This window comes from Camellia sinensis, chromosome 8, assembly GCF_055761805.1.
Source record: "Camellia sinensis isolate YWXY chromosome 8, ASM5576180v1, whole genome shotgun sequence".
In the NCBI taxonomy this organism is placed as follows: Eukaryota; Viridiplantae; Streptophyta; class Magnoliopsida; order Ericales; family Theaceae; genus Camellia; species Camellia sinensis.
In genome coordinates this window covers 109,302,564-109,327,110 of record NC_138968.1, presented here as the reverse complement: position 1 = coordinate 109,327,110, position 24,547 = coordinate 109,302,564, and the positions used below count along the sequence as shown (strand labels likewise).

The 24,547-nt window shown below is 34.0% G+C and overlaps 1 long non-coding RNA gene across 3 annotated transcripts; it reads left to right on the top strand.

Annotated features, from left to right (window-relative positions):
* The first annotated feature begins 6,935 nt into the window (after nt 1-6,935).
* LOC114274762 (uncharacterized) lies at nt 6,936-18,341 on the top strand. Of its 3 annotated transcripts, none has more exons than XR_014337988.1 (5): nt 6,954-7,219; nt 14,118-14,399; nt 14,575-14,662; nt 16,733-16,820; nt 17,978-18,341. It is a non-coding gene; the product is annotated as an uncharacterized LOC114274762 (long non-coding RNA). The 3 variants fall into 3 exon arrangements; XR_014337987.1 differs by having other exon boundaries at nt 16,686-16,820; XR_014337986.1 differs by lacking the exon at nt 14,575-14,662 and having other exon boundaries at nt 6,936-7,219.
* Nucleotides 18,342-24,547: the final 6,206 nt, after the last annotated feature.

Below are 24,547 nucleotides of genomic sequence, written 5' to 3'. Positions count from 1 at the left end.
CAAGTCTTCGCTCGAGCGAGCCTGTCCAGTTTAATTACGCAGCAGCGGGTTTTGATCAGTCTTTTTCATCTTCTTTTTGATTCCAAACCCTAGGTCCGACTTCTCTCTCTCCCCACTCACCTTCTCTCTTAGGCTTGATCTATTTAGAGTGTGTTTCTACCCTAGTTGCTTTATTAAAAAGATAGAGTGAGTCGAGGGCTTCCATTTAATCTGAACATTTGGCGATTTGGAGCACATTGGTATTTGGGTATTCATCTCTGTCTTCTCCATTTGGGTTGTTTTCTTTGAGGTAGGGATTTCCTACTCCATTTTATAAGTTTTGTTCTAAGTTTTGGTATATTGATATGTTGGGGTTACTTTGATAATTTTGGAAAAAACCCTAGTTGTATTAATTAATTAATTTGTATAATTAATTTAAGGGAATTGGGGAATTTGGTTAAATTCATGAAATTGGGAAAGTTATTGATTAAATGGTGTAGTTGGATAATGTAAATCACTCGCCTATTGAATTGTTGGTATATTTATTTCCAAGTCTAGAAATAACTGTTTTGGGCTATCGGTGGAGGATAGTCGTGCTTGTTGTAGACACTGCATGTGGAATAGGGATAACTGAAACTAATCATTGTTTAAGTCATCAACTTTGACTGCTGAATTAATACAGACATTATGTGTATTGATTGTGTGTTGTATATGTTATGTGTTTGCATACATTGTTTTGTGTGGGAGGAGATAGGGGATGTACTCCACGGTTTAGGGGAAGATAGGGGATGGACCTCTAAACCGGATTTTGTTTGGGAGGAGATAGGGGATGGACTCCATTAGCATCACTTTTATGTGTGCTTATTTATATTGAAGTGCTTTTATTGATACAGCACTAAAATGTGTATCAAATTGGAAGTAAGAAGTGCTTTGATTTGAGCTTGAGTCTCATTTGTTCGTTGACATTGGAAGAATGTGAATTCGATAAATATATATAGTTCACTTTTGTAAGTTTGGCCAGGTTCTGAGCCATATTGATAATGTTGGAAAGTAAGACGTGTTTTAGACATTAATGTCATGAAACTGTATAATGATGTAATTGATTATCTTGGTTAACCATCTATTGAATGCTATTGCTTATTCAATACTTATATTTGGTTTAGTATATTTCTACTGGGCTGTGGCTCACCCTATATGGGAACATCATTTTCAGGTTCAGATGATAAGCTACCTCTAAGGACTTAGCTTGGAAGGACTTGGATTCTGAAGACTATTTTTTTTTTTCCAGTTGTTTGCTTTTATTTGTTAGTACATGTAAACACTCAAGCCTAGGGCTTTATTTGTAATTGAGTCAGAACTCATATTTTGTGTCCAAGTGTTGGCTTGGAAAGATGTAAGCCCATAGGGCATTTAATTTGATGTTACATGTAATGTTTTTATTTAGTAATACTCTGATGAATGAATTAATAAATTGTTTTCTTTAAGTAATGCATGTTGATGATATACATATAATGGGTTTATTTTGAGGGCGACTTGGTATCAGAGCGTATCGGGTTTGAATACTTTGGGTACGTGGGAAGTGATTAGTATCACATTGGGTTCGTCTCGTTTGAGAGAGACTTAGCATTTTATATGCTTATGTGATAACATGTTTATGTGATTATGTGGGTATGGAATGTAGTTTCTAGGATGTTGATTGGACCCTTGAGTTTCTAGTAGTCTTGTTGGAAAGGCACTTGATCACTGCTGCTTCCAACCGGAACTATAGTAACGGGGCCTAGCTACGGGACTTAGCTACGGGACTTAGCTACTTCCTAGTGGCGGTCAACGCTATGGCCGAGCTACCAAGTAAGGTAGTCAAACGGAGAGAAGAGCCGAAGTAACTTGGTTGACTGCAATGTTAGCCGAGGTAAAGATATCAGCCGAGGTAAACGGTCAGCCGAGGTAAAGGTGTCGGCCGCAGTAAGAAGAGCTTAGCAAGTGGATCGCAAGTGTTAGCTCGGTCCAAGTATAATGACGGTCACCACGGTCGGAGTGGAGATAGTTAGCTCGGTCCAAGTGTAATGACGGTCACCGCGGTCGTAGCGCGCCATAGTTAGCTCGGTCCAAGTATGAAAAGGGATTGGCAAGTGTTACCACGGTCCAAGTGTGATTAAAGTCACCAGACGGAGTAAAGGTAGTTATCTCGATCAGGGTATTTAGAACCAAGGTATTTGGGCTTCTTGCGGTGGACCTAGCTATCATTAGCTTGGTCGGGGGTTTACTACGGTTAGCACAGTAGTAAGTAAACACCACAGTTGGAGTATGTCAAACCGAGGTACACGCAGTGAAAGAAAGAACCAAGCTAGCTGGAGCTCGGTCTAGTCTGCGGCTTTAGCATGATCATGGTAGCTCGGTCGTATTGACATCCAACCGTGGCAAAATCATCTCACTTGGTTTAAGCAGTGAGGGGGGTGTTGAAGGATAAGTATTATCTTTCAGGAATGTGATTCCTAGGAGAACTCTACATTGTGGAGTAAAATTCCTACTTGGATTGTGCCACGCGGAACCTATAAAAGCTCATAACATCACATATGGAGAGGTAACACACAACTTTGATTCCTGAATACACAGAGCTTTTGTCTACTTGTCTATTTTTGCTGACTTAGGGATCGGATGGGTTTCCGGCATATACCCGCCGGCTAGCTCACGTTTTTGTTTTCAGGGAGTAAAGCGACGACGTTTGGAGGAACACAGACTTGATCAACAGGACTATACGAGAAGGTTTATTTCTTTCCCGTGTAGTCTAGAAAGTGGATCTAGTTTTGGGGCTTAAATAACAATGGAATTATATTAGAAAAATGCTAGAGGCCTCAAAATTTCTACCAAATGTTTTACCAAATGTCTCACATCATGTGGACCCCACACTTATGTGAGACCCACCCCATATGAGACATTTGGTAGAAATTTTGATATTCCTAGCATTACTCAATATTATATTATGAAAATCTTTTGGTTGAAGCAAATATCATTCAATAAATGTTGATACTATTATGGAATTAAATCAGTGTCATTCCATAACTATTTATACATTATTGACATTGAGAAAGAAAATTTAAAAAATTAATTTAATTTATCAAAATTAGATTGTAGACCAATTGTAAGATGACATGTGTATTTTAAGTAATATAAAAATCAAAAAATATAAAAAAATTATATCGAGATTTTTAAGCAATGAAGAGGTCACAATATTTTTGTTTATATTATATAATATATATAGGATTACTGGAGTATTTTTAAATATATATATATATATATATTTTTTTTTTGGCTAATGTGTATTTATGATTTTTATGCTTCCCTTAGTTCAGATGAAGAGAGACGAAATTACTTAATGAGCCAAATTAACTTTTATATTTTGGGACTAAATTGATAAAATTTAAAAATTAAGAGCTAAAATTACACAAATTGCTTAATTTGGGACTGAGGCGTCATTTAGGAACATGTTCATTTAGTAATTCTTTGACTTTTTACAAAAAGATATGAATAAAAATCAGGATCCAGTGTCTCTGCTGTGCGTGAAGCACAACAGTGACTATTGTGCGGCCTATGGAACTCATTTAGGGTCCTATTTTGATGATCCGAACCGTTGAAAATTTAGAAAATATCGAAAACAATATACCTGTAAAGTATCAAGTTGATCGGATATTAATAACGTCCTTATCAAATACCATTTGTATTTAGTTTCATACATACATATTCATTTTTTTTTATATAATGTTATTTGATGAATATGTTATTGATATCTGATTAATTTAATTTTTTACAAGCATATTATTTTTGATATTTTTTAAAATTTGAACAATTCAGATCATCAAAATAAGACCTGAAATGAGTTCCACGGACCGCACAACAGTTAGTGCTGTGCTTTATGCACAGTAATGACACTGGATCCTAAAAATAGAGAGATAATTTTTTGAATTTTTAATTAAAATATTTAGTTTCCCAATGAGGCCTGACGGATCATCTTTTATATGAATTTATACATCTATCCCTAATTTTAATGGCATCTATACGGATAACCAATTTGAAACACGTTAAAAATAAAATTGACACAATTTAAAGCCTCGTCTGGCAAGTATCATTTTTAGTTAAAAAGTCAAAAAATTATTAAAAAAATAAAAAAGTCAAAAACTCATATAAAAAAGTTAAAGATTCATTTTTCTCTCTATTTTTTACACATTTTTTCACAAAAAGTCAAAAAATCATCCCAAAACATACTAATTTTTTTACATCACATTTTAGCCAAAAATTCAAAAAATTATTATAAAAGCCTGTTCCCAAACGAGGCCTAACTATCAAAGTATTAAGCCTGTGTTTGGGAAGGGAAAGTTGGACTATTTTAGCCAAGTAAGGACAAAACAGGCTTAATTAGCCAAGTGAGGACAAAAAGTTGTGAGGTGCTGGGCAACAATCAAGGGCAATGTAAATTTACGAAATTACCTCACATGAATTATGGACAACGACTCAGCACATGAAAAGTAAAAAAAAAGAACATTTTTCCAAAAAAATCCTTTTCCCAAGAAAAAACAAAGAAAGTTGAAAAAAAAAAATTTTAAAAACATTTTTTTATTTTTTGTTAAAATATTTTATAAAAATAAATTCAAACTCCATTTATAAAAATATTTTAAATATTTTAATTTTTTTGTTATATATTTGATTATGATTTGAGTGTAGAGTTGTGAAAGTAGTATGGAGTTTCGAGTTATGTGTTTGGTTATGAGTTTTAAAAATAATTTATTAATTGAGTTTTATTTTATGTGTTTGGTTACGATTTGAGTGTAGAGTTGTTTTCAAATTGAAAATATTAACATTTTAAATTATTAAATTTTTTTGAATATTTAAATTATTTAAATTTTTTTGTTAAAATTATTTTTTGAATATTTAAATTTTTACAATTTGAATTTTTTGAATATTTATTTTAAATTTTTGCCAAGGTAAATTTTTTAGATTATTTACATTATTTAAATATTTAAAATAAAATTAAAAATTAAAATAAAATTAAAATTAAAATTAAAATTAAAAATTAATTAAGTGTTGTTTTATGTGTTTGGTTACGATTTGAGTGTAGAGTTGTTTTTAAATTAAAAATATTAACATTTTAAATTATTTAAAATTTTTGAATATTTAAATATATAAAATAAAAATAAAATTAAATTATTTACAATACACATGACAATTATTTAAAACCTCACTTTTTATCATTTTACAGAAAATGAAAAACAAAAATTAAAATAAAAAAAATTAAAATAAAAAACACATAAAAAAACCATTTGCAAAAAAAAAAAAAAAAAAATAAGACCTTAAAATACACAGGACAATTATTTAAAACGTCACTTTCTATCATTTTACAGAAAATTAAAAAAAATAATTTTAAAATCAACATAAAAAAACACATGAAAAAACCAAGACCAAAAAAAAAAAAAAACAAAACCAAATTAATGTAATAAAAAAAACAAATATTAAAATGACCAAAAAAACCATTTGAGTCAACAATTCCATAGCACAGCCGCCGAAATAAAAATAAAATAAAATAAAAAAAAAAACGGGAAAGTGCGTGGTGACGTCACAGTTGGACAAAATTAGTTGCCAGGGACAATTTAGTAATATTACATATGGACACTTCACCAAAAAGTCAAAAAGCCAAAAACACCTTATCAAACCAATCTTTTTAGCCCCTGGCTAAAATAACCAAAAAAATTAAAAAGTTAAAAAGTCAACCCACTTCCCAAACGAAGGCTAAATGACACAAATCCAAGACTAAAAAAAGTAATTAATTTTATAATTTACTTGCGGTCAGAATGAGTTGTAAAATCACTTTAAAAAGAAAAGAAAAAAATCTATATTATTAGGTAATAGAGATGGCTTTTCTCCCGTCCACATAATAGATTGGGGTATATTGTTGAATCCGTAGGGCTTATCATGAGTCTCATTTCAATAATTCTAACAATTCAATGTGTAGAGTTCGTTGAGTACTTTGTATCTGTAAAAAATTACATTGATTGGATATCGGTAGCCCCTTGATCGGCATACATTTTTGTTAACAATTTATTTTTAAAATTATATTTACCATTGACAAAAATATGTTCCAATCAAGATGTTATAATCCGATCAATATAATTTTTTATAGACATAAAGTACTTAATAAATTCTACACATTAAACGATTCGAATTATTGAAACGAAATTCGTAATAATCTCGCAAGTCCAATAATATACTCTAGTTCACTATATAACTGGAGGGTAACCTCCCATAGGTAAAATCTACCCATTTTAGTCATTTGATTCTTTTTCTTTTTATAAATATTTAAGAGAAAAAAATTATCAAGTAATTATTCCTTTTACCATGGTCTATAAATGCAGGTATATTCAAATAACTAGCATGCCCTTGCAAATTACTTTTAATTTGCCTTGGCTTTGGTATGTTTTGGTAGAGTTTTAAAATTATGATTTGAGAATATGGTTATATTTTGAGTTTTTGAGTTTTGAAATTATGATTAGAGTGTGAAAAATTTGTTTGGTTATGAGTTTTGAAATGAGTTTTAAATTGAGTTTGAATTGAGTAATGTGACATATGATGTTTGATATAAAAACTTATAACTTATAACCAAACACATAACTCAAAATTCTATTTAAAACTTATAAAAAAAATTTAAAAAATTTCGCAAATATTTTTTATAATATAAAAATAAAAATTGTAAAAAAAAAAAAAATCGAACATTGTTCTGATCAACCTGTAGAACGGCCAACTAATTCAAATTTTCCCGCTTTACAAAGAATTTTTAAAAGTAAATATAAAATTAATTTTTAAAAATACTAAACACATATTACACTTGAAAGTGAATGTAAAATTATAATTTGAAGCCTAACCAAACATAATTGAAGGGTAGGTGGGGGATATTCTAGTCATGGAGTGAAAATGAAACATTACGACTTATCCACTCAAAGCCCTACCCCATCCACGTCAGCTAGAGAGAGAAAGTCTTGAGAGAGAGAGAGAGAGAGAGAGAGAGAGAGAGAGAGAGAGCGAGAGCCAGTCAGAATACACAGTGAAAACTATAAACAGGAGGCCAGGCGAACAAAACCAGAAAGAAAAAAAAAACATACAATGAAAAACGTATACACATTTTCTCGCTTGATTATTTCTTTCTTCTTCTCTTTTTGATCTCATCATCATCATCTTCCAATAAAGCCTTATCAAGGTAAGTCTCTTCCCTTTCTATCTCTTTGCTTTGCTTTTCTTTTTTTCCTTTTTCTTTTTTTGCTTGCTTTTTTGGAGTTTGCGTACGAGTCTTCTGAGTCTCAAGAAAAGCCATTGCATTGCCAATTATTGGAAAAAGAGTAATGGGTTTTTGTGGGTTTTGTCTAGGATTTGCAGTTTATGAGGATTTTCTTGGAAATTTTAGGATTTCTTGTGCTGTACTGCATGTGATATCTTTTGGGTTTTAATTTTTCACATTGTTTCAAAGCATGTGTTGTTTTTAGTTAATTTCCATCTGAATTAGTAATTAAATCAATGTTTGAGTAGATATTAAGATTTGAGGTCTACAATTGTTGAACTTGGTGAGCCAATGAGAAACAGGACAAAATTATGGTTTTTTTGAAGTAATAAATTCATAAAAATTTAAACTATTACCATGTCATTGATTTTTTTTTCTTTGGGGGGTCCTCAATTTTGATGGAATGATTAATTTCTTTATTTATTTGGAAGTGGATGGTTGTGAGGAAGTTATGAACTGCCTGGTTTACCCTAAATTTGGGTTGATACTGAATTATGGAATTCTCTTGCATGTTGTGGAATTAGTAATGACAGTCAAATAGCGCTTGGACCAAAAGGATGAAATTAAGTAGGACTAGGACCGGATATATGAAGTGTAAATTTAGCAAAAATGGAAGAGTCGATGAAGATTGAGTAAAACTTGATGGCCAAAAGATACCTAAGAATAATAATTTTCGATATATTTGGTAAATTATTTATAACGATTGATATAATTTTGGAAGCATAGAAATAGAGCGAACTAGATGAATGGAGGATTGCATTGGGAGTGTTGTGTGATTGTAAGATTCCTATTAAGTTGAATGAAAATTTTATTATGATTGTACTTGCTTTGATGTATAGTACTATATGTTGGGTGGTTACGAAAAACATATGTTCTGGAAATGAGTGTAACAGTAAGGAGAATGTTGAGATGAATGGAAGGTGTTACATGGAAAAATACAATAAGAATTCAATCAATTAGAAAGGAGTTAGAACTGGTACCAATTAAAGGAAAAACAATATGAGATGGTATGACCATATGCATCATGGACCATTTAATGCGCCTATAAAAAGAAGTGATTTTTACATGGAGGATGGTAAAACATATAGAAGTAGGCCAAGGAGATTATGGATTGAGATGATAAGAAATGATATGATTACCTCAAAAATTAATGGAGGATATGACTTTGAATAGAATCAACTAGAAGAAATTGATTCATGTAGCCAATCCCAAATAATTATGATAAAAGACTTGTTGGTTGAGTTGAGATGATAATGAAGTCTTTTATTTTTTATTTTGGAATTTTGAAGCATCAACTGTGACTAATATTGCTACATTTAGATGTGAGCTGACGAAGAACAGGAAAAGGAGCTATTGATCTTTTTATTCTTTCGGATTAGATAGCTTGTTTTGAGGTCGAGGGTAGGATTGGTTACAAGGAATGAAAACTTGGAATCTTCTAGATAGTTTGGATTTAGCACCAGTTGTAGAATTCTAACTCTTGCTTCTACTTTTTGTAGGACTCCTCATTAAACAAAAGAATAATAAAGGAAATACAAAACATTTGAGTATATTCTTGAGACAATTGAAAACATGTAGCCTTTTGAGAGAGAGAGAGAGAGAGAGAGAGAGAGAGAGAGAGGAGCTCCTTTGTTGCCTTTTGAGACACAAGGAAAAACGCTATAATATTGAAGCACCTGTTAGGAATGAAAGTTGTAGCATATCTTCATTGTAAGGACATTCTAGATCTCCTTTGAAAATTTCAGTATTTTATTGGAGACTTCCACATGATTCTATGTACACATTGCCAACTAAACTGGCCAAAGAAAAACGTAGAGGAACAAAGAGAAAGAAGTTCCAATGTCAAGTACATACACCTTGGAATTTGGTTGGGCTTGTATGTTGTTGTTTTGAGTTTGCATGTCCGTGCTTTTGATATGTCTGCAGAGTATTCACTTCTACTAGGGAATAAAGAAAAGAAAAACCATGGATAACATTTGCAATTCTCACTTTGTTTTGTTCTTTCCAAGTTCCTCATGAGTGAAATATAGACTATCCTCCAATAATTGATAACTAGCAGTTGTGCACATGCAATGCATGTGCAAATTGCAAAACATCTCCTCTCCACTCCCATCCTTCTTCACTCTCATCCATCTTCTTTCTCATCCATCTTCTCTCTCTTATGGTTTCACTGTCCTCTCTTCTTGTTTGAACTGATATTTGTGAGAAATAAAATTTTGTAGTTTTAAGATTTGTGAGAGAAAAGTTAAAAACCACTTGCAAGTTGCAACTGTAATATGGACAGGGAGTTAAACAGATGGACGTGGAGAGTTAATGTAGAGTTAATTTTTTTCATTTTTTTCCCTTACATCTATTGAACGTGACAACTTAGATTAGTGTTCACACCAAATAAAATGCTCACATCATAATACAGTACAGATAGTATAGATATGGGGCACACAAATTTAAAAGAGAAGAAGCCCATGCCAAATTCAAAAAATAACATATGTGGCTGTGCCTCCCTGTGTGGATTATGATATTAATTTTTAGGTTTTGGTTTGAAAATGAATATATGCTTATTTTGTGTAGTAAAAACACATTGCATGGTGAAAATGTAACTTGAGTTTTTACTCATCACATACATTTTAGTAGTTACATGCAATTTACATTGTTTAGCGGCAATGAAAATGTTATATGAAATGGGCCGACAATATTAGGTTTGAAATTGGGGTGACATAAGAAATTGAAATGATCGTCTCAGGTTCTGGTTGTTTGGCCTCCATCATAAGCAGGTTGCTTTAGGATTGGGACAATTTTTTGTACTGCTATGCTTTACTCAACCCAATTCAATGCTAACATCTTAAAGGTCACCTCATTAATTTTATTTGGTCAATAATCCTAGAGGACAATGGAGCATATATATTTGCTATGAACATGAAACTATTCTGGTAAGGGACAATGCAAAATTAGGACTTTATAATTTTATGTATGTAGTCTTTAAAATTAAATTAGTACTTATCACTAAATTATAAATTGAACGGGGAATATTTGACCATTTACTGAGGAATCAAATTGATTTAAAAATTTAATTCATTATTAAAGAATGTTAGCACATTGAACCAGATAACAACCATTTTACTTTGAGATACAAAACTTTTGTAATATTACCATTATATAGTTTGCCCCATATTTTATATCCTTGTTTACCATTCCTTCCTTCGCTGCTAAGAGGTTGGAAAGAGCTATAGAGAGGGGTTTGTTGGTGGGGATGAATTCAAGTAGCCATGTGGTAGATTGAGACTCAATTTGTACTCATGTTAGAGAAGGAGATATGGTATAAGGAAGTTAGAAATTTTTTAATCAAACATTTTGAAAAAGTGGTTGTGGGGTATTCCTATACGAAAGGCATAGATGGTGGAAATGGGTGGTGGCTGTGAAGTGTGGGTGTTTAGAGGGATTAGAATTCTCTTGAGTGTCTATGTTTTATGAAACAAACATTTGGAGAGGTATTAGAAAAGAACGTGACAAGTTTATGGGGAAAATTGGTACTGCCATAGGGCATGACACAAAAATGATGAAATTTTTGTTCTCATGCATGGTGTGTGTTTGATAGTGGATAGGAAATTAGGAATGCTATAGTGGTTGATACTTGATTATTGTTTATCACAAAGAGGGTACTCAAGTGTGTTGGGATATCTTGCTATGCAAGAGGTTCAAGATTGGGAATTGATAGAGTTGACAAGGATCTTAGAGAAATTATACAAGATATTGAGTATTGGATCAGGGGAAGACTCTTTTTGAGATGAAATCTATCTTGATCAGGGTGCTTTTCTTAGGAGGCATTGATTACTTGACACACTTCATTGTTTCTATGGAGAGGTATGTTGGGGTCCTATGGCTCCCCACAAGGTGTTTTCTTTTCCTTTTCCTCCCAGTGTTGTGCAACTCATGGTAAAATGCTCACAATTGATAATTTGATCTAGAAGACACACATATTTGTGAATTGGTGTTGCATGTATAAGCAGGAGAGCGGATTGGTGAGTCACCGTTGTTAGGGAATTAGGAAGCCCACAAGCACACAGCAATACAAAATTCCAGAGTCCAGGTCCAGAGTCCACAAAATTCCATATCAAGGCCGAGCATACATTATTTGGAACTTATACCTACTTAAAAGCTTAAGCATATAAGTGGAGAACCCATCTTATATGTATATTAAGACCTATCTCTTTTATTTTTTATCCGATGTGAGATTCTACTTTCACACATACTCCAACAATCCCCCCTTCTTATGTGAACCAAACATTGAGTCTTGCCTTGCTTCCCCTTGAGTTTGATCTATCATCAACAGGGTTCATCCTAGATCATACACACTCCTCTTTAATCTTGATCTATAACACTCTAACATCGAGTCTAGCTTGGACCACCTCCCCACACTCCATTGTGAGCCACCATACTCTATTGAGAGCCACCTTGTCGTGGTCTAACCTTGCCATGTGCATCAAGTATTTTTCTTTGCTCCACTAAGAGTCATCATAGATTTTTCTTGCTCAATCAAGAGTTTCCGTGCAAGCCCAAGCCCAAGCCCAAGCCCAAGCCCACCAACATCAATGCTCCAGAGGAGCCCGTCCATAGATCGTATGCCATCGGCTCTAATACCAGTTGTTAGAGAATTAGGGAGCTCACAAGTGCACAACAATACTTGCCCAATCCATCAGGAAAAAACTCTAGAGTTCACAGACGGCACATCAAGGCCTAATATATATTATTTGGAACTTATACTTACTTAAACGCTTAAGCCTATAAGTGGAGAGTCTATCTAATATATATTAAGACCCATCTATTTGATTCTTTATTCGATGTGGGGACTTTACCTTCAGACATGCTCCAACAATCCCCTCCTCATGAGTGAACCAAACATCAGGCCTCACCTTACTCCTCGATTCTGATCTATCATTAGCAAGTTTATTATAGATCTATGCACTCCCCTTAATCTTGATCTATAACTCTCTAACATCGAGTCCAGCTTGGGCCCTGCACACACTCCATCGTTAGCCACCATACTCCATTGAGAGCCACCTTGTCGTGTTTCAACCTTGCCACGTGCTCCAAGAATTTTCTTTACTCCAACAAGAGTCGTCATGGATTTTTCTTGCTCCACCAAGAGTCTCCGTGCAAACCCATGGCCAACAACATCAATGCTTTAGAAGAGCCCCGTTCGTGGATCGCTAGCCATTGGCTCTAATACCAATTGTTAGGGAATTAGGAAGCCCACAAGCACACAACAATACCGATCTAATTTATCAGGGAGAAACTCCAGAGTCCACAAAATATTATATCAAGGCCCAACATGCATTATTTGAAACTTATACCCACTTAAAAGCTTAAGCCTATAAGTGGAGAGCCTATCTTATATATATTAAGACCTATCTCTTTTACTCTTTATCCGATGTGGGACTTTACCTTCACACATACTCCAATAACCGTCTCATTCACTACCAAATAGAAAATGAGCTTTGGACGTTGATACCTTGAAATCTTTCTTGGTTTAGTGTAGAGCAGCATGCCCCTTCAAAATAGTTGAGCTTTTTTATAAGTTGGCAGGGGGGCTAGAACAGGAAAATGAAGGGAAGAAGTTGTAGCTTTTGATCCCTTTCTCATTATGTGGATTATTTGAGGGAGAGGAAGAATTGTAAATATTCCATGGTATGGAGGCTTCTTTGTATTGGCTTAAAAGTACATGTAAGCTTTTTTTTTTGCATAGTTGGGAGTCGGTAGTTATTAACTTGTCTCTTGACTAATTCTTAGATTTTGTAAAGCTTTTTTACACACGTGGTGCATATATATATATATATATATATTTGTTTACTTTTGTACACGGGTGGCATTCCTAAATGCAGCCTTTAATGAAATGTTCACACTTTACCCTCGTGAACTATCACTTGGTATCATTTAACTTGTCTCTTGACCAATTCTTAGATTTTGTTAAGCTCTTTTACACTGCTTCACTTTTTTACACAGGTGGCATTCTTTAATGCAGTCTCTAATGAAATGTTCGCACTTTACTCCCTTTAACTATCTATCACTCAGTATAATTTTACACCTAAACTAAAAAATGCTACACGTTACCATCTTGAACTATCAATTTGTATCAATGTGAATCTTTCATTAAGAATATGTTAAATAAATGGATGGAAAATTGTCATGTGCCTTACACATGACATCTTAAATATTGTGAAATAAATGACCTTATTCTTCTCTTCTCCTTTTCTCTTTCTCCTTCCCTTGTTTCTCGTACCCATGTCAGCAGCCATGGCTGCCATCGTTGCCACCACGGATAGAAGAAAAGAAGAAAAAAGAGGCAATCCACTGTATTTGAGATGTCATCTGCAAGTCATATGTCATTTTCCCATCTATCTACATAATGGATCCTTAATGGAAGGTACATATTGATACAAATTATAGTCCAAGGTGCTTTTTTTATCTCCGGGGAGAGTTCCTCGTGCATTCATGCGAACTACTTGAAAATGGGGAGATCATTAGTGAAAGCATTTTTCAGTTGACGGGGGTAAAGTAATATTAAGTAATAGTTGAAGGGGGTAAAATGTAATTTGCCCAAAAATGAATTGCCATTATTGAGTTATATTGTTTCTGATTTGTGAACAATTTGAGAATTATCCTAAAAAGTCAGTATCACCATGAATAATTTGTGAATTTGATCAAGTATGCTTGATGTAGAGGTTGGCTTCAATGATCATCCCGTTATTATTTCCTATATAGCTTGAGATATTGAAAGAGCATCTATTATTGCTATTCTAATTTTCTTGCCTGCTATTTGTTGTAGGAACTCATTTTATGCAGAGCAACAGTTGCATTCAAGACCTTGCTGCTTTCCAAGTTTCCATACCTTGTAACACAACTTGGTGAGGACTGTTAAAGAGAAACATTTGTCAACAAGTATTGTGTCATAGCAATAGGGAATGGTTATTCAGTCCAGTATCGATGGAAGGCAATACTGGAAATTTCCTCTCCAACGAGAAGCAATCATTAGAGGTTTCTACATCTGACAATGAAGTAAAAATGCCTACAGAAAACAGTGGAAGCACTTCTGTATTTGTCAATCATGGTAAATCTTCTGCACTCTTTTGTAAGATGGATAGCAATAGATAATCAGTTAACAATGGTGTTGAGGGCTTTTGTTCTTTTGTTATTCCCATTAAGTCATTTGCTCGAGTGAAATATAGCACCAAAAGCGAAATATAACTGTTTGTGTCTATGTTGTGGTTTTTTTTTTGTTACAGGAATGTTGTGGTTTTTAAAGTAATAAAGAGACAAAAATTTTCGTGCATCTATTATTAAACTAACTCTTTTCTTTTAGTGGGGAGGATGGTAAGTACTTGATAACTCATTCTATTTTATCATCGTATTTAATTTCACGTATATAATTATACATATATATATATAGGGAAAGGAGAACAAAGGAGTTGGGTGGTGTGTTTGAGTTTAACTTTTATCTGAAAGTCAATCCTAATTTCTTGTGCTTTTTCTCAGTCATTTTCTGTCTGAAAACCTCTGAATTTTTCCATCCAGGAGTCATTTGCATTCACTAATGATTTCATTTAACCATAAATATAAAGGAATAAAGCATCTCCAATCATTCATCAATTTTTTCATCTAATTTGATTCCAAATTTAAGTAAAAAGCTTGATTTGATATGAATTACTCCAATCCTTTTATCAATCCTCTTGTACCAAATTTCCCCTTTCATCAAATTTGATGAAAAAAATACCTCCAGCGCTTCATCTTTTTAATTTTTCATCAAATTCAAATTTGATGAAAAAAATGACTCTCTCTTGATTGGATGAACATTTGATGAAAGGGCTGGAGATGATTTTTGAGCACTTTTTCATCAAATCTAAATTTGATGAAAGAAAAAGTGAAGGATTGGGTGCAAAAAATCTGCAGTCTACCACAGAGCCATCAAGAAGAAAATTCAACAAGAGAAATTTTGTTATCCAGTGGAGGCTACGGATGAATGGGAGAAAGTTCTTGAAACGTGTGAAATCCATTTCTTTTGACTCTAACTAGGATAAGTCTGTGATGAGCCTCCAAAAGCAATTCAGCTTTAAAAAGTACATAGAGTTTATTGCTCTAACTAGGGTAAGTCCTCTAATTCTTACAATGTTTCAAGAAGAAGAAACTCACATTTTGGCAGTAAATAAAACTTTCTAGCCTCTAACATTGATGAGAGATAGAAGTCCCCCTTTTTCCCTTATAAATTCAATTATATTCCTTATAATTTACTGCATCTTGTGTCATAATTCCTACAATATATAATACATTTAAATATTCCAAACGTCTCTACTTATTGTACCCACTTTTGGATGTGTCCAAATATCCAAATATTTAGGAAGATTTAATGCTTAGACACACACCCGCATCGATACCTGAGTCCACATAACATAGACTAAGATACAGATTAATGTCATGAGTTGAGGAGTTTCTGATTGCTACAAACTGATTTTAGGAAAAAGGAAATAATACAAGATGGAAAATGCTCAGATCATAGCCTCTATGGCTGCATCCACAGCACTTTCACACGTTGTGGGGCCCACCTATGTGAGAGGGGAGGTTGTGGATTTATCCATTTACAAATTTTGGTCATTTATTCTTGGATGGGGGAATAGGATGATATGGTCTTTAATTTTTTTTACTTTCCTCGATGTAGCTCGTGGATGACAAAAATGTTGAAGGTGAACGGAAATGTGATTCTGGGTCCCATGAATCTACTGTTTGGAATGGATTGAAAAAGAAAGTAATTCCTAATGACTTGCTCAATCTAGAATCATTTTCCAAACTAAGCAATAATCAAATCCCCACCCTCCTCCAATGGTAGTCTCATATTCCAACTCAATCTAGAAAAAAGAAAAAGAAAATGTGGACTCTAATAATAATAAATTCCCACTATATCACCTAATAAAATAGAAACACCTATTCATATTTATCAAAAAAAATAAAAATAGAAACACCTATTCTCTCTCTTGAAATCTTCTCCCGCTTTCTCTTTCGTCCAAGGTGATGAACAAAGAGTGTTTTAGACAACTATATAAAACCTTATTCCATTTCTATGTTCTAAAAAGGTTAAATCAAACACTTGAATGCATTTTAATATTTTTTTCTTGCATAAGATTCCTGAATTATCGAAGCACTTGACTGGGATTTCTTTTCATTCCCGCTCTAGATTCTGGCCATCCAAACATAGACTTAAAATGTGTTATGGATGAGATTTTTTTATTTTTTTATTTTTTAACATTTTGATGTTTATAATTAGTTCTAATTGGAAAGGATTGCTCCTTTTTGTTTGTTTGTTTGTTTGTTTGTTTTTTTTTTTTTGGCTGAATGTGTTGTGTAGCTGAATGTGGGGTTATGGAGTATAATATGGCTGAATGTGTTGTGTAGCTGCAATTGCTTGGCAACAAAATAGAAAAGAATGGATTGGTGATCAAAGCCAAAGGTCAAAAAGAATACAGAAGGATCCAATTATAAGGTACATGCATTCCCCATAGCTTATTTGAGTACCACTGAAATCTGTTGTTGATTTTGGTTAGTCATGTCATTAGCATTTAAAAGAAAAATTTGTTCATACCCTCATGCTAGTTGCTACTATGTTAGCAGCTTCTGAGTACTCCTGAAATTGTACTTGCAGGAAAGGCTTCAAAAAAATCTAGGCTTTCGTAGGCAATAAAGAATCTATAAGTAAAAACTGTCCACAACTAATATTTCAGGGAAAGCAAAAAAAAATAAATTATTTGCCAAGTAAAGTTCTGACGTCAGTTAATAAAACAAATTTGAACTTAGCCTGAGATGTACTAAACTTATTTTAACAATTTACATGAACATGTGTTAAAATAATCAAGCTTTGATGCAAATGATCATTCAAATGTCATCTTAATTTATACTGTGAATATAGCCAAATTTTGAAGAAATTTGTTGTGAATTGTGATGTAACTGATAATTGAGCATAAAGTTGATTATATATATTCACCGTAACTTTTCTATTAGTACGGATTGTACTAGGAATTATAGATCTGTCTGAAGTTCTTGGAAAAATGTCTTTTAAGTAAAATGTAAATCTATGATTTTGCTTCAAAATTTGAACTTCATTCACTTGAGCATCGGAAACTTCATTTCATGAAAAAGAATAAGAAAAAGAAAATGTGGGATCCAGAGAGAGAGAGAGAGGCCGAAATTTTGATAAGCTGAGTGTCTCATTCTAACCATTACAGAAAAGAAAAGAAATGGGAACAGGAAAGTGAATAAAACAGAAGTTCAGTTATTTTTTTTTTCTTTTTTCTTTTCACTTTTTCCTCCATAAATCCAAGATCCAAATACAATCTTGTTCTTTTAGATTTACTATTATTCTCCTGAGACTGCAAACTGGTATATTTAGCTACTGTACATTGATTTTTAGGATGTATTTAACATGTATCTTATTAATTTTTCACACTGTGGTGAAGGATTCATTCATGGGAAAAACTTGTTGGCTTCAGTTCTAATAAGAAACAAATAGATAGATTTTTTTTTTTTCAATCAAGTGTGACCTAAATACATGATTTCAAAATCTTTGCTCGAGAATTTTTCTACATTCGACTGTGCATAGCCTTTTGTATTTACTAATGTGAATTTGATTGTTGGAGTTTGCAGGAGATGGTAGATTTTTTAGTTGACATTTGGCTTGACGATGGCCTCTATGATTTAGATAATCAGTGATAAAATATCAATTATGACCTCTAAACGCCGCAGATTATCAGTTGACATTCTGTTCTTTTAGCCAATTTCTTCTATTTCTTGATAATGTAAAACATGGAAAAGGGGTTGGAGGAAGTTCTTCAGTATAACCACAGAGAATAATTAGTGGTAATGTGATTGTTTGTCGATGCAGATTTTTAGGGATCTACAAGTAGGGGCATTAGTTTGTAGCTATTATTTGTACCAAAACCTTAATGTATTTTTATTCACTATTTTATGATATTAATGCGAGGCGTTGATAGTAAAATTATAAACCGAATGACGGATTAGCGTATTGGTAAATTGCAGTTTGAGTAGCTTTGGGTTGATTGACAAATTAGAGAATATTTGAACCAATTATCAAGTATTTGCATAATATATAACATTAATTTATATAATATGATATATATATATATATATATGTACAACAATGATAGAGACCACTAATTTTAGAACTTTAAAAAGACACTAATGGCATGACACTCAATAAAAAAAGAAAATAAATACAACACCAAAGCCAAAATATCAAATCATTCCTGGTGGGGCCCATTGCCACATCATTAGTGATAGCACTAATTAGTGCTCTCACTCATTTTCCTATGCATTCAACAAAGATAGAGACCACTAATTTTGGAACTCTAAAAGGACCACATGGCACTCAATAAAAAAAGAAAAAAAATGCAACACCAATGCCAAAACATCAAATCATTCCTGGTGGGGACCACTGCCGCATCATTAGTGATAGCACTAATTAGTGCTCTCACTCATTTTTCTATGCATTCAACAATGATGGAGACCACTAATTTTGGAACTCCAAATAGACACTAATGCCATGGCACTCAATAAAAAAAGAAAATAAATACAACCCCAAGGCCAAAACATGAAATCATTCCTGGTGGGGCCCACTGCCGCATCATTACTGATAGCACTAATTAGTGCTCTCACTCATTTTCCAATGCATTCAACAATGATAGAGACCACTAATTTTGGAACTCTAAAAAGACCACTAATGACATGACACTCAATAAAAAAAGAAAAAAAATACAACACCAAGGCCAAAACATCAAATCATTCCTGGTGGGGCCCACTGCCACATCATTAGTGATAGTACTAATTAGTGTTCTCACTCATTTTCCTATGCATTCAACAATGATAGAGGCCACTAATTTGGGAACTCTAAAAAGACCACTAATGACATTACACTCAATAAAAAAAGAAAAAAAAATACAACACCTAGGCCAAAACATCAAATCATTCCTGGTGGGGCCCACTGCCACATCATTAGTGATAGCACTAATTAGTGCTCTCGCTCATTTTCCTATGCATTCAACAATGATAGAGACCACTAATTTTGGAACTCTAAAAAGACCACTAATGACATGGCACTCAATAAAAAAAAAAAATACAACACCAAGGCCAAAACATCAAATCATTCCTGGTGGGGCCCACTGCCACATCATTAGTGATAGCACTAATTAGTGCTCTCACTCATTTTCCTATGCATTCAACAATGATAGAGACCACTAATTTTGGAACTCTAAAAAGACCACTAATGACATGGCACTCAATAAAAAAAGAAAAAAAAATACAACACCAAGGCCAAAGCATCAAATCAATCCTGGTGGGGCCCACTGCCACATCATTGGTGATAGCACTAATTAGTTCTCTCACTCATTTTCCTATGCATTCAACACTGATGGAGATCACTAATTTTGGAACTCTAAAAAGACCACTAATGACATGGCACTTAATAAAAAAAGAAAAAAAATACAACACCAAGGCCAAAACATCAAATCAATTCTGGTGGGGCCCACTGCCACATCATTAGTGATAGTACTAATTAGTGCTCTCACTCATTTTCCTATGCATTCAACAATGATAGAGGCCACTAATTTGGGAACTCTAAAAAGACCACTAATGACATTACACTCAATAAAAAAAGAAAAAAAATACAACACCAAGGCCAAAACATCAAATCATTCCTGGTGGGGCCCACTGCCACATCATTAGTGATAGCACTAATTAGTGCTCTCGCTCATTTTCCTATGCATTCAACAATGATAGAGACCACTAATTTTGGAACTCTAAAAAGACCACTAATGACATGGCACTCAATAAAAAAAAAATACAACACCAAGGCCAAAACATCAAATCATTCCTGGTGGGGCCCACTGCCACATCATTAGTGATAGCACTAATTAGTGCTCTCACTCATTTTCCTATGCATTCAACAATGATAGAGACCACTAATTTTGGAACTCTAAAAAGACCACTAATGACATGGCACTCAATAAAAAAAGAAAAAAAATACAACACCAAGGCCAAAGCATGAAATCAATCCTGGTGGGGCCCACTGCCACATCATTGGTGATAGCACTAATTAGTGCTCTCACTCATTTTCCTATGCATTCAACACTGATAGAGACCACTAATTTTGGAACTCTAAAAAGACCACTAATGACATGGCACTCAATAAAAAAAGAAAAAAAATATAACACCAAGGCCAAAACATCAAATCATTCCTGGTGGGGCCCACTGCCATATCATTAGTGATAGCACTAATTAGTGCTCTTAGTCATTTTCCTATGCATTTTACAATGATAGAGACCACTAATTTTGGAACTCTAAAGAGACCACTAATGACATGGCACTCAATAAAAAAAGAAAAAAAATACAACACCAAGGCACAAACATCAAATCAATCCTGGCGGGGCCCACTGGCACATCATTGGTGATAGCACTAATTAGTGCTCTCACTCATTTTTCTATGTATTCAACACTTATAGAGACCACTAATTTCGGAACTCTAAAAAGACCACTAATGACATGGCATTAAATAAAAAAAAAAAAAAAATAGAACACCAAGGCCAAAACATCAAATCATTCCTGGTAGGGCCCACTGCCACATCATTAGTGATAGCACTAATTAGTGCTCTCACTCATTTTCCAATGCATTCAACAATGATAGAGACCACTAATTTTGGAACTCTAAAAAGACCACTAATGACATGGCACTCAACAAAAAAAGAAAAAAAATACAACACCAAGGCCAAAACATCAAATCATTCCTAGTGGGGCCCACTGCCACATCATTAGTGATAGCACTAATTAGTGCTCTCACTCATTTTCCTATGCAGTCAACAATGATAAAGACCACTAATTTTGGAACTCTAAAAAGACCACTAATGACATGGCACTCAATAAAAAAAGAAAAAAAATACAACACCAAGGCCAAAACATCAAATCAATTCTGGTGGGGCCCACTGCCACATCATTGGTGATAGCACTAATTAGTGCTCTCACTCATTTTCCAATGCATTCAACAGTGATAGAGACCACTAATTTTGGAACTCTAAAAATACCACTAATGACATGGCACTAAATAAAAAAAGAAAAAAAATACAATACCAAGGCCAAAACATCAAATCATTCCTGGTGGGGCCCACTGCCACATCATTAGTGATAGCACTAATTAGTGCTCTCACTCATTTTCCTATGCATTCAACAATGATAGAGACCACTAATTTTTGAACTCTAAAAAGATCACTAATGACGTGGCACTCAATAAAAAAAGAAAAAAAAATACAACACCAAGGCCAAAACATCAAATCATTCCTGGTGGGGCCCACTGCCACATCATTAGTGATAGCACTAATTAGTACTCTCACTCATTTTCCTATGCATTCAACAATGATAGAGACCACTAATTTTGGAACTCTAAAAAGACCACTAATGACATGGCACTCAATAAAAAAAGAAAAAAAATACAACACCAAGGCCAAAACATAAAATCATTCCTGGTGGGGCCCACTGCCACATCATTGGTGATAGCACTAATTAGTGCTCTCAGTCATTTCCCTATGCATTCAACACTCATAGAGACCACTAATTTTGGAACTCTAAAAAGACCACTGATGACATGGCACTCAATAAAAAAAGAAAGAAAATTTAACATCAAGGCCAAAACGTCAAATCATTCCTGGTGGGGCCCACTGCCACATCATTAGTGGTAGCACTAATTAGTGCTCTCACTCATTTTGCTATGCATTCAACAATGATAGAGACCACTAATTTCAGAACTCTAAAAGGACCACTAATGACATGGTACTCAATAAAAAAAGAAAAAAAATGTAACACTAAGGCCAAAACATCAAATCATTCCTGGTGGGGACCACTGCCACATCATTAGTGATAGCACTAATTAGTGCTCTCACTCATTTTCCTATGCATTCAACAATGATAGAGACTACTAATTTTGGAACTCTAAAAAACCACTAATGACATGTCACTCAATAAAAAAAGAAAAAAAATACAACACCAAGGCCAAAACATCAAATCATTCCTGGTGGGGCCCACTGCCACATCATTAGTGATAGTACTAATTAGTGCTCCCACTCATTTTCCTATGCATTCAACAATGATAGAGACCACTAATTTTGGAACTCTAAAAAGACCACTAATGACATGGCACTCAATAAAAGAAGAAAAAAAATACAACACCAAGGCCAAAACATCAAATCATTCCTGGTGGGGCCCACTGCCACATCGTTAGTGATATCACTAATTAGTGCTCTCAATCATTTTCCTATGCATTCAACAATGATAGAGACCGCTAATTTTGGAACTCTAAAAAGACACTAATGGCATGGCACTCAATAAAAAAAGAAAATAAATACAACACCAAGGCCAAAACATCAAATCAATCCTGGTGGGGCCCATTGCCACATCATTAGTGATAGCACTAATTAGTGCTCTCACTCATTTTCTTATGCATTCAACAATGATAAAGACCACTAATTGTGGAACTCTAAAAGGACCACTAATGACATGGCACTCAATAAAAAAAGAAAAAAAATGCAACACCAAGGCCAAAACATCAAATCATTCCTGGTGGGGACCACTGCCGCATCATTAGTGATAGCACTAATTAGTGCTCTCACTCATTTTCTTATGCATTCAACAATGATAGAAACTACTAATTTTGGAACTCTAAAAAACCACTATTGACATGTCACTCAATAAAAAAATAAAAAAAAATACAACACTAAGGCCAAAACATCAAATCATTCCTGGCGGGGACCACTGCCACATCATTACTGATAGCACTAATTAGTGCTCTGACTCATTTTCCAATGCATTCAACAATGATAGACACTACTAATTTTGGAACTCTAAATAGAGACTAATGGCATGGCACTCAATAAAAAAGAAAATAAATACAATACCAAGGCCAAAACATGAAATCATTCCTGGTGGGGCCCATTGCCGCATCATTAGTGATAGCACTAGTTAGTACTCTCACTCATTTTCCTATGCATTCAACCATCATAGAGGACACTAATTTGGGAGCTCTAAAAAGACCACTAACGACATGGCACTCAACAAAAAAAGAAAAAAAATACAACAACAAGGCCAAAACATAAAATCATTCCAGGTGGGGCCCACTACCACATCATTAGTGATAGCACTAATTAGTGCTCTCACTCATTTTCCTATGCATTCAACAATGATAGAGACCACTAATTTTGGAACTCTAAAAAGACCACTAATGACATGGCACTCAATAAAAAAAAAAAAAATACAACACCAAGGCCAAAACATCAAATCATTCCTGGTGGGGCCCACTGCCACATCATTAGTGATAGCACTAATTAGTGCTCTCACTCATTTTCCTATGCATTCAACAATGATAGAGACCACTAATTTTGGAACTCTAAAAAGACCACTAACGACATGGCACTGAATAAAAAAAGAAAAAAAATACAACACCAAGGCCAAAGCATCAAATCAATCCTGGTGGGGCCCACTGCCACATCATTGGTGATAGCACTAATTAGTGCTCTCACTCATTTTCCTACGCATTCAACACTGATAGAGACCACTAATTTTGGAACTCTAAAAAGACCACTAATGACATGGCACTCAATAAAAAAAGAAAAAAAATACAACACCAAGGCCAAAACATCAATTCATTCCTGGTGGGTCCCACTGCCACATCATTAGTGATAGCACTAATTAGTGCTCTCACTCATTTTCCTATGCATTCAACAATGATAGAGACGACTAATTTTGGAACTCTAAAAAGACCACGAATGACATGACACTCAATAAAAAAAGAAAAAAAATACAACACCAAGGCCAAAACATCAAATCATTACTGGTGGGGCCCACTGCCACATCATTAGTGATAGCACTAATTAGTGCTCTCACTCATTTTCCTATGGATTCAACAATGATAGAGACCACTAATTTTGGAACTCTAAAAAGACCACTAATGACATGGCACTCAATAAAAAAAGAAAAAAAATACAACACCAAGGCCAAAACAACAAATCAATCCTGGTGGGGCCCACTGTCACATCCTTGGTGATAGCACTAATTAGTGCTCTCACTCATTTTCCTATGCATTCAACACTGATAGAGACAACTAATTTTGGAACTCTAAAAAGACCACTAATGACATGGCACTAAATAAAAAAAGAAAAA